This window comes from Pelodiscus sinensis, chromosome 1, assembly GCF_052426305.1.
Source record: "Pelodiscus sinensis isolate ZL-2025 chromosome 1, ASM5242630v1, whole genome shotgun sequence".
NCBI lineage: Eukaryota > Metazoa > Chordata > Testudines > Trionychidae > Pelodiscus > Pelodiscus sinensis.
This window is the reverse complement of record NC_143052.1, coordinates 167,890,301-167,901,617: the sequence shown is the minus strand read 5'-3', so window position 1 is coordinate 167,901,617 and position 11,317 is coordinate 167,890,301.

Sequence of the window (11,317 nt, the reverse complement as noted above, 5' to 3'; positions counted from 1 at the left end):
CATACTTGTGCTGTGTTAATGCTATAGTGGAGGGTCCCACAGGTGGAATTGGGGCATGGGAGGAGTAGGAAAGAGCTCTCAAAGTTGCTGTTGTGATTGTGCAAGACATAGCAGTTAGCACTGATGCAGTCTATGCATGCCAGTGTGACCAACCTGCTCCTTTATTTACTGGACAAAATGGGGGGTTATCACGTGCCTCTTGCCTGGTGACTGTTAATGCTGACTTTTCAGGGGCAGAAATCTCTTGACTCTCATTGGTATCATCGTTGTGCACACACCTTGTAGGACAGGGTTTTAAGGTGCAGGCCGCCTTTCCTCCTCAGCCTCCTTTGGTTGAGGGTCGCATTCGTGTAACTAGCCACCTAAATGCAGGTTGCCACCCAAAGCCAATTGTGCACACAATCTGTATGTTGGCAACCCATTGGGTAGCACCTGATCTGAGCACCAAAGTTTATGCCAGTAAAGTCCTGATAGCACCACACAGTTCGGTGCCTAAGCCCTAGCAAGTGCCTCTCACATGCTCTGACTCTTGGGAATACTGGTGTGTGTGTGTGTGTGTGTGTGTGTGTGTGTGTGTGTGTGTGTGTGTGTGTGTGTGTGTGTGTGTGTGTGTGTGTGGTGGGGGCAGTGACACTGCTGCAACTGTGTTTTTCAGGATAGGTTTGACCTGGCATACAGGCCTAACTCCAGCAGGTCAGTTCACAACCATGAATCCTGTGTGGAATCCATTCTTCGGTACCTAGCTGTCCCCATGCATTGAATAGGGAGCTTGGACACCCAATGCAGGGCTGTGGAGTTCACTAGGCAGCAAGGCATGTAAACATTTAGCTCAATCATGCACCACCTAAGTCCCCATTGTAGATCCAGACCCAAGTGCTTACTTTGTGACTATACTGCTGTTAGCCAGTGCAGAAGCAAATTAACTCCTATGTAGTTTTCCAGCACACAGAGTGGATACGTTTATTAAGAAAAATAAATCAGATGCAGAGTTTACCTTTTAATACAATTAAGGGGGGGGGAGGGAGGATCCCATAGAATATCTTAGCCAAAATGAAGATGTTAAACTGAAAGCAATTCACCTGTTACATTGGGTCAGGTATTAAATAAGCTTGAAAGGTCTCATGGAAACCATGTTGTGCATTTCACTGAAAACACCGTGAGACAGTAGAAAACATAAAACATGTTTTATAAGGAAAAAAATCAAACCTAAATTGCCCATATTTGTCAGTGTAAAATTCCTTAGCCAGAAGGAAGTCTTTACAGTAGCATAAAAGTATTTACAAAAGCATGTGCTGAACAGAAAAACCCTGCCCCAGAGAGCTTACAAGCTCCAGTCAGGAGTATAATTAAGTACGAAACAGCCGAAAGAAGAGGGTTCGGAGTTGGGGGAGAGGGGTTTGTTTTGATACAGGAATACATTGTGAAATGGATGCACTTCCAGGAGGCTTCAGAGGAATGGGGGAAGTTACAGAGAAGTATGAAAAGAGGCATAAAGCTGAGAGGCAGCAGGTAAGTATGGAGTGGGACAGTGGACCAGTAGGTGAATTCTGAGCAGGTATAAAGCTGGTAGTAGCAAGAATGCAGACTAGTTGCTGGGTAATAGAAACAGGGAGAAATGAAAAAAATGTAACAATCTATTCCCCCTGCTCATGGCATACCCATGATGCTGTTCTGTTAGAGTCCCTCTAGTCGTGCTAGTGCCTCATTTGCTTAACAGTGATGCTTCAGGCCAAATATTGAGACGTGCTTAGCTGCAAAAGGAGCGCAAAAAAAGTTCCGTCCGCTGTTCAGGTTTCATCTGTGGCCCATTACTCTCTCTCTACTCAATCTCTTCTAACCACACTATTGGGAGTGCTGAGCAGCTACCAATTTAGTTGATTCAGTAGGAAGGAGGAAAAAGTATCTGACAGGGCCACTTGGCCCTTTGGAAGAGAGTAAGGGCCATTTAAAAAGACTTTGTTTTCTCTCACCCCACCACCATCCTAACTTGCACTGGCTTCCCACCCGGAGCCCAACCCTCCCTAAGCTGCCTTTATCAGCTTGGCTGCCCTCCAGTCATTTCTCTTTCACACTCCTATTTACCAGAAAGAGGAGTGTAGGGTTGGGGTGTCCTCATGCTGCTGCCTAGCTGTGCCCTCATTGGTGTGGAGCAGACCATGGTTGCAGCAGCATCAAAAAAGTGACCAACAAGAAAGCTGCAATGTGCAACCAGTCTCCATGCAGCTACTGGTTACACCTGGAACAATGGCTGCAGAATAGGCTGGAGGAAGCTGTAATGCATGAAGCTGTAACCATTTAGCTTAAAAGACAAAGCAGAAGGGGGAGAGTAGACGATCAGAGGCAAGCGGGGGCAGAGTTATGTTAATAAATCCCATTGTGCAAGCAGCCTCTTAGGATTTGATTTTTCCCCTCAAAATGAGAAATTGCTCTTTCCTACACAGTAGGCAATAAAACCATTCAGGCCAGATCTGGATAGGTTCTATTCAATGCTGGAGCCCAAGCAGGGCTCTTCCATGCTTCAGCTTCTGAATGGATACAGGGGACAGATTCTGAGAACAGCAGCCATAGACTATGAGATCAGCAGCATCCCAACCAAGGGTTGTCTCATATGCCGATTTTCCTGCAAGAGGCAAAAGGCTCAGTTTCCCCCATCTCCCTCCAAGCATAATAACAAGGGTGTTTGTTATTACCATATAATATCTCCCCCCCCATGTCCACTTAGGGGAAGCAGAGTTATGTTGTTGGAACTAGACATTATGAATTTTCTATTTCTTCATGTCACATGTAAATTAGCTGCTGAGCAATTGGATCACATATGAGTGTGTTGACTAGGGGATATACACTTGAAAAGTACCACTTGGGTGTGTCTGCATGGCCTTAGTTGGCTGGAAAGTTCAGATGAGCTTTGGCATATCTACTTCCTCGTTGGGGTGATCCTTTGGCTTGCTGGGTAGAGGCCTTTGGGACAGACAAGTCATGAGCACGAGCATTAGTGCTGCAAACAAGGCAGATAGCTGTACACACATTAGTAGCAAAGGGCCAGAGTGTCAGTATATAAATGCCACTCCAGACAACATTGTATATTATGGCTGTTGAAATAAGTATATGATGTATTTCCCCATCTCTGTTCAGTTCTTCCTTAGAGTGACTGAACCTTTCGCCCTTACTGGAGTAGGGGCCCAAGACAGTAGACATCTGTGATTGTCGGTTCCTCAAATACATCCTTAATCCAAACTCAAGAACTGTATTGGCAAAATGTCCAAACCCAAGAACCATACAGAATTGAACACACTACAGCTGCCCTGAACTCTAACATAGAGGAGCAACCTGTATGGGGCTCAAGAATGCAAACTGGAGTCTGGGGCCTCCCAAGGGCCAGCCCTTCCTTATTAAAGGTTGGGCTACCTGGCAGAGCTCCACAGGCCACCCTTGCCTAAGAGAACATCTCAAAGCCGAACATCCCAAACCATGAGGAGGCAGGTGGCGCACTGAAGCATTAGGATGCTGGCAACATTTCTTACAGCTCATCAGGAAAATGGAGCTTCTCTGCCGGGCGGCTTTGCAAACACAGGGCTCTGGCGCCTGACTGTTCTAAGCTTCCATCGCAGTGGTGTTCAGTCACAAATGCTATCTTTCTAGTCCACTTGAGCAGATTTCCTGCCTGCTCTGTCATCCTCTTCTGGAAGAGCCAAACAGTCTATGGAATAAGCCTTGGCCACGGAGGACAATGGGGGACTGCAGTGCAGGGCACACGGGATACAAGATCTGTGGAGACACAAAGGTCAGATTTTTTTTAACTCCTCATACATTCCTGAAAGCGACAGTGGAGGAGGCAACAGAAGCCACCTGCAGACCTCATGGTGGCATCAAATGTAAAAAGCAATAGGAAGGAGGGTGCTTTGTCTGTGCAGGGGCAGCCATTGTAAGCTGTGTACCACACTTTGGGTTGGAATTGAGGCTAGCCACTGGTCCTTGTGAAAGCTTGCAGGTTGTCTGAGGAGAGGGTTTACTTTGGGCTATCAGCATGGGTGGTGGGTATAAGAGGCAAGAGGAGGCAATGCCTTCCCTGGGTCTTAGTGCTCAACACGTCCCCTCTTCCTATCCCTATTCTGACCATTCCTGAGGGCTCCCACAGCAGGCTTTTGATGCTTGCAGACTGGTGACTCCTCTCCAGTAGCCTTCCAGCTTGCCAGACCTATTAGCATCACACTGAACCTGTGAAAGAGTCATTAAGTGGTAATGAAACCATGTAACAGGCACCTGCCAGCTCTGAATTTACTGACAAAACCAGTTGTGCATTACTATGGCTACAGGGCCTTCGTTTAAAATTTGCTTTAAATGTTTAATTAGTTTGTTGATGAAGATTAAAAAAATCACATCCCTAAAAAAATCCTTGTATAGATAGTTAGAGGTGCAATCTGAATATTCAGCTTTAGCCATAAATGCCTGGCTCTTCAGACATACAGTTCTTTAAATAAATTCTTCAAAAAATCACCTCTCTCTAAAATACATACTTTAATTTTAATGATAGGTTGGACCGCTCTGATTCGGCATTATTGGGACCTAACTGGTCCTGAACAATAGAATTTGCTGGCCCAGGGGACATCTCCTGCCACTGGCCCCCAAGCCCATCACCAGCTGCTGGCAGGCTACCCCAGCAGGCACGCCTGCCCCCCTCGCTCCAACTTGGCTAGGCTGCTTGCTCAGCTACTGCTAGCTCCCTTAGCAGCACAGGCTCTGGCTCCTGCCATGGGGCTCCATTCCTGAGCAGCTGCAGGACTGGAACTCTGACCCGGTCCCTGAGCGTCCCCAGCCTTGCACAGCTAGGGGAAGTAGCGGGGCTCCGATCCCGGCCCTGCACTCCTGGGGACTACTGGATGGCTTTGGCTCTGGTCCCACACTGCCCCAGCCAGCCTGCCAACTCTGATGTCCTGCCTTGCTGGCCCTGCTGCCCTTAGGCTCTGTGGTCCGGAACCAGAGAGTCCCCGATTTTGGAAATACAACCTGTACTATAATATAAAAACTTTCTTCCAAAACCTTCCAGTCCTTTCTATCTATTGCTACTTCCCTTTCACCCTCCTGTTGAAGAGAGCCCTTAGAGGCACAATCATCCTTTTCTTCCAGATTGCTGCACAAATGAGTTCCCCTTTCATTCCTGACTATTCAATTAACTAGTTTTAAGAGAACTTGTCACCCATAAATCCTTTGTTATGCCTAAAATCTTTGGAGACATATTTTTAACAACCATACAGTGACATTTCATTAATATGTTTTGCTAGGAAGATCTCACAAAACAAATTAATGGTCCCTTTTTCTAAAAGCAATGAACTTTGTTGTGAATATACTAAGCGGCTCACACTGAATTAATGTAAAACAATGTCTTTGTTTCAGTGAGTTTAAATATGTAGCAACTCATATTGCTTTATAAAGGCTTAAGAGTATAGTTAAAATATACAAATCAGCTTAGAAATATTGATGAAGAAAACGTAAAACAGAGAAGGGCTGCATCATGTCTTGAAACATGCTCCATTGTCTTTAGAAGGACATTTTAGAAGAGTGTTTTTTCCAAATGTCATTTGCTACATTTGGGTTCGGGGTTTGGCTGGAATGAGTGAGCAGAGAGAAGAAAGAGGCAATGGAGAGAGGGAGGGGGTCTATGTGGAGCAGGGATGGATTTTGAGTTGGGCCCAGCCTGGGGAGCTGCCTCCACGCAGCTGCTTCCCCCATCAGCCTCACTCTAGTCCTGTGGTTAAGGTGTTTGCCTGGGTTGTAGAAGAGCCTGGTTCAAATTGCGCAGCTGTCTGTTCAGCAGGGGTTTGCACAGGATTTCCTGACTCCTAGGTGACTGTCCTTTGTGGTGGGCCAGCCTTGTCTGAACCCCCTCTTTCTCTCAAGAGGCCGTTGGCTTCTTGGGACAGGGAGGGGGATTCAGACAGCGATTGCTCACCAGTGACTCTCTCCAGGAAGTGGGAGCCCCCAGTTCATATCCCTCAAAAGAGCAGGGACATGCCCTGGGGTCTGCCACACCCTGGGCCTTTCTCCTCATCATTGTGGACAAGTGTGTGCGGTGGGGGGAGCAGGTTTCTGCCCAGCAGCAATTCGTCTTCAATTAAAGAGGCAAGAAGAGCTGCAAATGGCCTCTTGGTCAGCTTTCACACACCAGATGCCCTCTGCCTGGCAGAGCAGGGATTTGATCCAAGGGCATGCACATCTCAAGTGAGCACCCTAACCCCCCCCCCGCCACAGAGGGCCTTGAAAGTTTACTGTGCTCTGGTTAATATATAGTTAAAGTGGAATACTTGATGGTTCTAGATCACACTGGCACTCATCCCTCAATAACCAAAAGGGATTTGAACCAGCATTTCCTTGCCTCTGGGACAGGTACCCAAAGCACAGGAACACGGGGTGAGTCATGAGGGTTAAGTGGTCCAATTCTCATTTCATATTTATTGAACGTGGCCAGCTGCGAACAAACGAGGCTGAAGGAGCTCCCCACCTCGAGCCACTTGCTAGTCTTGCACTCAGGCTATTCATTTGAGAGGTAAGATCAATGTTCAAATCCCTTCTCATGAAATTTGAACGGGCACTTGCACTGTTGAAAGGGCAAGCACCCAAGCTTCTGGACTACAGGGAGTCTCACGGAGAGCTTGTGGCTCAGTAACTAACTATTTAATGACAGTGGCCTAGCCTCCAAAAGAAAGAGTGAGAGCCAGTGTAACCCACACACCTATTATGTCTACACTGGCGTGATCTTGCGCCAGAAGTATGCAAATGAGCAGGGCTCGCTGAACTGCGGCGAGCCCCACTCGCCAGCTGCGCTGTCCAGCGATCTGTGCATGCTCAGATCACCTGAACCCAGCTCTTCCGGGTTACAATCTACTTGTAGATTGTATTATTTGTCGAGCCCTGCAAATGAGGCTAAGCGTGGAATATCGCCGAGCCTCATTTGCGTATCTAATGAGCTGCCATTTTTGCGGAAGAGGCTCTTGCACCAGAATGAGCTGTCTACACTGCCCTTTCTTGCGCAAGAAAAACCCTCTTGCGCAATGCTGTTACACTGATTATTTTCAGGAATAACGACTTTGTGCAAGAAGGGGCAGTGTAGACAGCTCCTTCTGGTGCAAGAGCCTCTTCTGCAAAAATGGCTGCTCATTAGATATGCAAATGAGGCTCGGCGATAGTCCATGCTTAGCCTCATTTGCATACTTCTGGTGCAAGATCGCGCCAGTGTAGACATAGCCCCAGTGTGGTTACTGAGCAATGCAAGTGGTACCGCGACCACAGCAACAGTTAAGGTCAAGAGACCTCTACAGCATGGGCTGGGAGCCAACTGGCTTTTAGCTCAGAGGGTAGAGGCGCCTATACTCAGCTCCAGAGGTCCGAGGTTCAAACCCACCTGGTGGTGGTTACACCTGCACATGGAAATAGCTTCTACTCCAGCCACAAGGGGATGTGAAGCTCAACCTCCAACATTCTGGGCACACACCTAGCAAGTAAGCTGCATAGGGCTGGTTGTTAGCACAAGGGAGGCCCCAGATCAGAATAGCACTTAGACCATTAACTCAAGAGGTAAGAGAGAAAGGTTCAAGTCCCTTCTCAGCAAGTATAAAGGGGGAATTTGAACCCCAAGCTAACACATGCTAAGCACACATCCAAGGGTGTTTGCTAGCCTTATGACCCACATGAAAATGGAATAGCTGCAGCAGAACAGGATGAGGCAAGACTCCAGGCCCACCAGGGTGAACACCTCTTAGTCCAGCATTCACTTCAGGAAGCTGTGGAAGGAGTTGAACCCACATAGCTGGGTAAGCACCAGACCCTTGGACTACAAAGGAGTTCAGCAATTAGATCTTGCCTAATTGCTACTTAATGACACAGCCTTAGCCTGTCCCTTAGGCTACGGCTACACTACAAACTTTTTCCAGAAGCGGAAATGCAACTGGAACACTCATTTGTATATCTCATGCTCTCGTTTGCCTATTCTCTTCCGATCCTTTTTGCAGAAGAGGTTTTTGCTCAAAAAAGCGCTCTGTAGACAGTGCCTTTTTGCGCAACCCCACCCCCTTTTGTGCAAGAACCCTTATGCTGCGTTTTTCTCCAGCAAAAAGGATCAGAAGAGAATATGCAAATGAGAGCGATCCATTTGCATTTCCTCTACTGGAAAAAGTTTGTAGTGTAGCTGTAGCCTTAGAGAATACAGAGCCCTAGACAAATTTCTTCTCCTTAGGCAGAGAGCAGGAAACTGAAACAGTATCTATCCCCTCCCAGGCACCTACCTCTGCATGTAATTCCCTAGCCAGGAACCACTTAGGCCTCAGCCTCCTTCCCCAGCTCACCTTAGCTGTTTGGTGGAGTATTAAAAGGTACCTCACGAGAAATTATTTTTGGCATCTACCATGTAACCTTTAGCCTACTTCACCTGTGCCTGCAGGAAAGTGGAGGCTGGCTCCCATTTCAGCATGGGCAAGCCAGTACCAAGGTGGGATTTGCTAGAGCTCTATAAACCACGTGGCGACGTGACTAAGGATGTGTTATTTACATAAATGCAAGAGTCAGGGTGACCTGAGGACATAACTAGGCAGCAGGTTTAAACCAAACCAAATGTGATACATCTTTCTGCATGGCACAGACAGCAGGTGGCACTCCTTGCCAATCGATGGCATGAAGGCCAACCTGAAAAGTGAGCAATTGCATGAAACTTCACCAAGTGCTATTAGCTAAAACGGTCATGGACACAGTCCCATGGTCCAGGCATCCTTAAACCTCAGACTGCCAGCTGCTGGGAGTGGCTGACAGAGGATGGATCACTTGCTTATTGCCCTTTTCTGTCCATTGCCTCTGTAGCATCTGACACTGGGGACTGTTAGCCAGCAGGCTCATTGGTCTGACCCAGTCTGGCCAGTCATACCGCCTTAATTTCCCCTGTGGTGTATGAGGGTACCTCTCTAGGCCAGAGGTAGGGCTTCTGTGGTGTGTTAGGGGAGCTGCTGGGTCAAATCCCCTTTCTGTTCCCTGAAAAGAGTGTGTGGGAAGAGGAATGTGCTGCAATCCATGTGCATGCCTGGGTTATACAGCTAGTTATGGTGATGATGGAGGCTGGGGACCCTGTGAGCTTGCCTGCTGAAGCTGATGTGCTTTAGTTAAATATTATTTGAGCAGCAACAACTTTGCAATTTGTAGTCCAGTAGTTAGACTGCCTGCCTTGCTTAGAGGTGCTGGGGATTTGCTCCTCCCGCTGCCTGCCTTAAGAAAGGCTTTGGAGGGGTTTCAAACACAGTTGTACTGTGTGTGTTCCCTGGGCAATGTGGGGCGTGATTCCCTCATGCCTGTGGAAGCTGTTTAATTAAATGTTGGCTAGGCCAAGAACTACTTCCGACTTTCCCTGTAGCCAAGAGGTTTAGACTGGGTGCTTAGAGGTTTAGACTGGGTGCTTAGCAGGTGTGGGTTTGAGTCTGTCCTGATGCAGGGGACTGCCCCTGTGCTGTAAGAGCTCCGAGCTTGCTGCTTTTTTCATTTGTTGAAGCTGTTCCACTTGAGTTAAATGCACTTTGGGCCAGGCTCACAGCTACCCTCACTCCCTAGTCTGGTTGCTTAACAAGACAACGGGCGACAGGAGGCATTTCGTATGCATTGTGAACGGTGATTCAAGTGTATTTTTGAGGGTTTGACTTTTATCAGTAAGAGGAATGAATTATCGAAAACTGGCCTTGTGTGGATTGAAGCCCTCATTGGTCACTGCCAGCTAGAACTTGCTGGTCACAGAGCCTGCTTCAGAGATAAAGTCCCTGCACGCTGAGCCCTGAAGATTGGACTTAGATCAGGAGGCGACATTGCCCAGCCATGGACAGGTGGTAGCCTTGTGGGATTAATTTGCCTGTACCAGATCAGTAAGAGCTATGTGGAGCTTTTAAATGCCTGGAATAAAGCCATACAATGTGGCCACGGATATCCAGTGCTATGGACCCAGCCTGAAAGAGCCCTGAGGTTCACTGAAAGAGCCATAGAACTTCCAAGCAAGCCTGAGTTGTTTTATGGCTTTCCAAGAGAACCAAGTCAAATCCCCCATTTCCAGACAGTTTCAAACTTTCACCGCTTTTGGTCTGATATTGAGGATACATGCTAACATGAAACATAAGGCTCTTATACGATGAGATCATAGATTACAGAAACTCCTATAATGTTTTTCCGTATTTGTTTATGCTGAAAGTATCTCAAGTAGCTGCTGTGATGTTGGCAGACGAGTTGCCAGCTCGTGCCAAGGTCTCCATGTCTCAGTAGGACACTGACAGACACAGAATTGGAATCTGTCTGGCTCATTTATGTGTTAATACACTATTGATAGAATAGCATGGGCAGTGGGTATTGTAGGCAGGAGGAGGCTGCGTATCCCCAAACAGCCTATCATGTCCCTGCCCCCAGACCAGCCTACTTCCCATAGGGAGTCAGGTTTGGCTGCGTTGCTTGCCCAAAGCTCTGGGGTCCAGAGCCCTGGAGCTCTGGTCACCACTCAGGAGCTGTGGGTGCTGAAGCTGCAGCACACCAGGGCCAGGCCTTGCCTCACTGCCCAAAACAAAGCAGTGCTGGGGACATGGGTTGCAGTGGGCTTTCTTTGTGCTCCTGCAGCGGTAAGGGGGGTATAAGAGGGGAGAACAAGAGGAGGGGCCAGGGGTTAGCCTCCCCATGCAGCTGGGTCACTGCCTACCCATAACTATAAGAATGATTCAGCAGCATACCAAACTGTCTGACTTACAATAGGCTGTGGTTGATATGTCATAGATAATAATTGCATTTTAGTGTAAATGACTATCCCATGATCATCAACAGAGGTAGTAATGGATCTCAGCATTCTGCCACCTGATCTCTGGGTCTGGCCACGAGACAGCAGCTATTTACAGCTTTGGGACTGCCAAGCATTTACAGAAAAGTGAGGAGGATTTTGAGAAAGAGGAATGCAATGGAATGGATTTATTCAGTAGGGAAACTCCCATCATAGAATCTGTGCTGATAAACTCCCTCGGACTACATGCTAACCAAGATTTGGTATCTGTTCCAGAGAGGGCCTTCCCCCATCAGGGAGTGGGTGGCTGGGTTTGGAAATGAGAAAAAATGACTACAATGATTTCCCCTTCTTTCGTTCTCGCAGTATGTCAAGTGGTGAGTCTGTCTATTCTCAGACGAGAAAAACAAACAAATGTGACCCAGGGGACGTCACAACTGTCACCCTGGTCACATACTGGCCACTGGTGCAGCAGAGGTAGAATCCAGATCATTTTCTCCCCAAATAATAATAATTAGCTCTTATTTTACAAAGCCACTG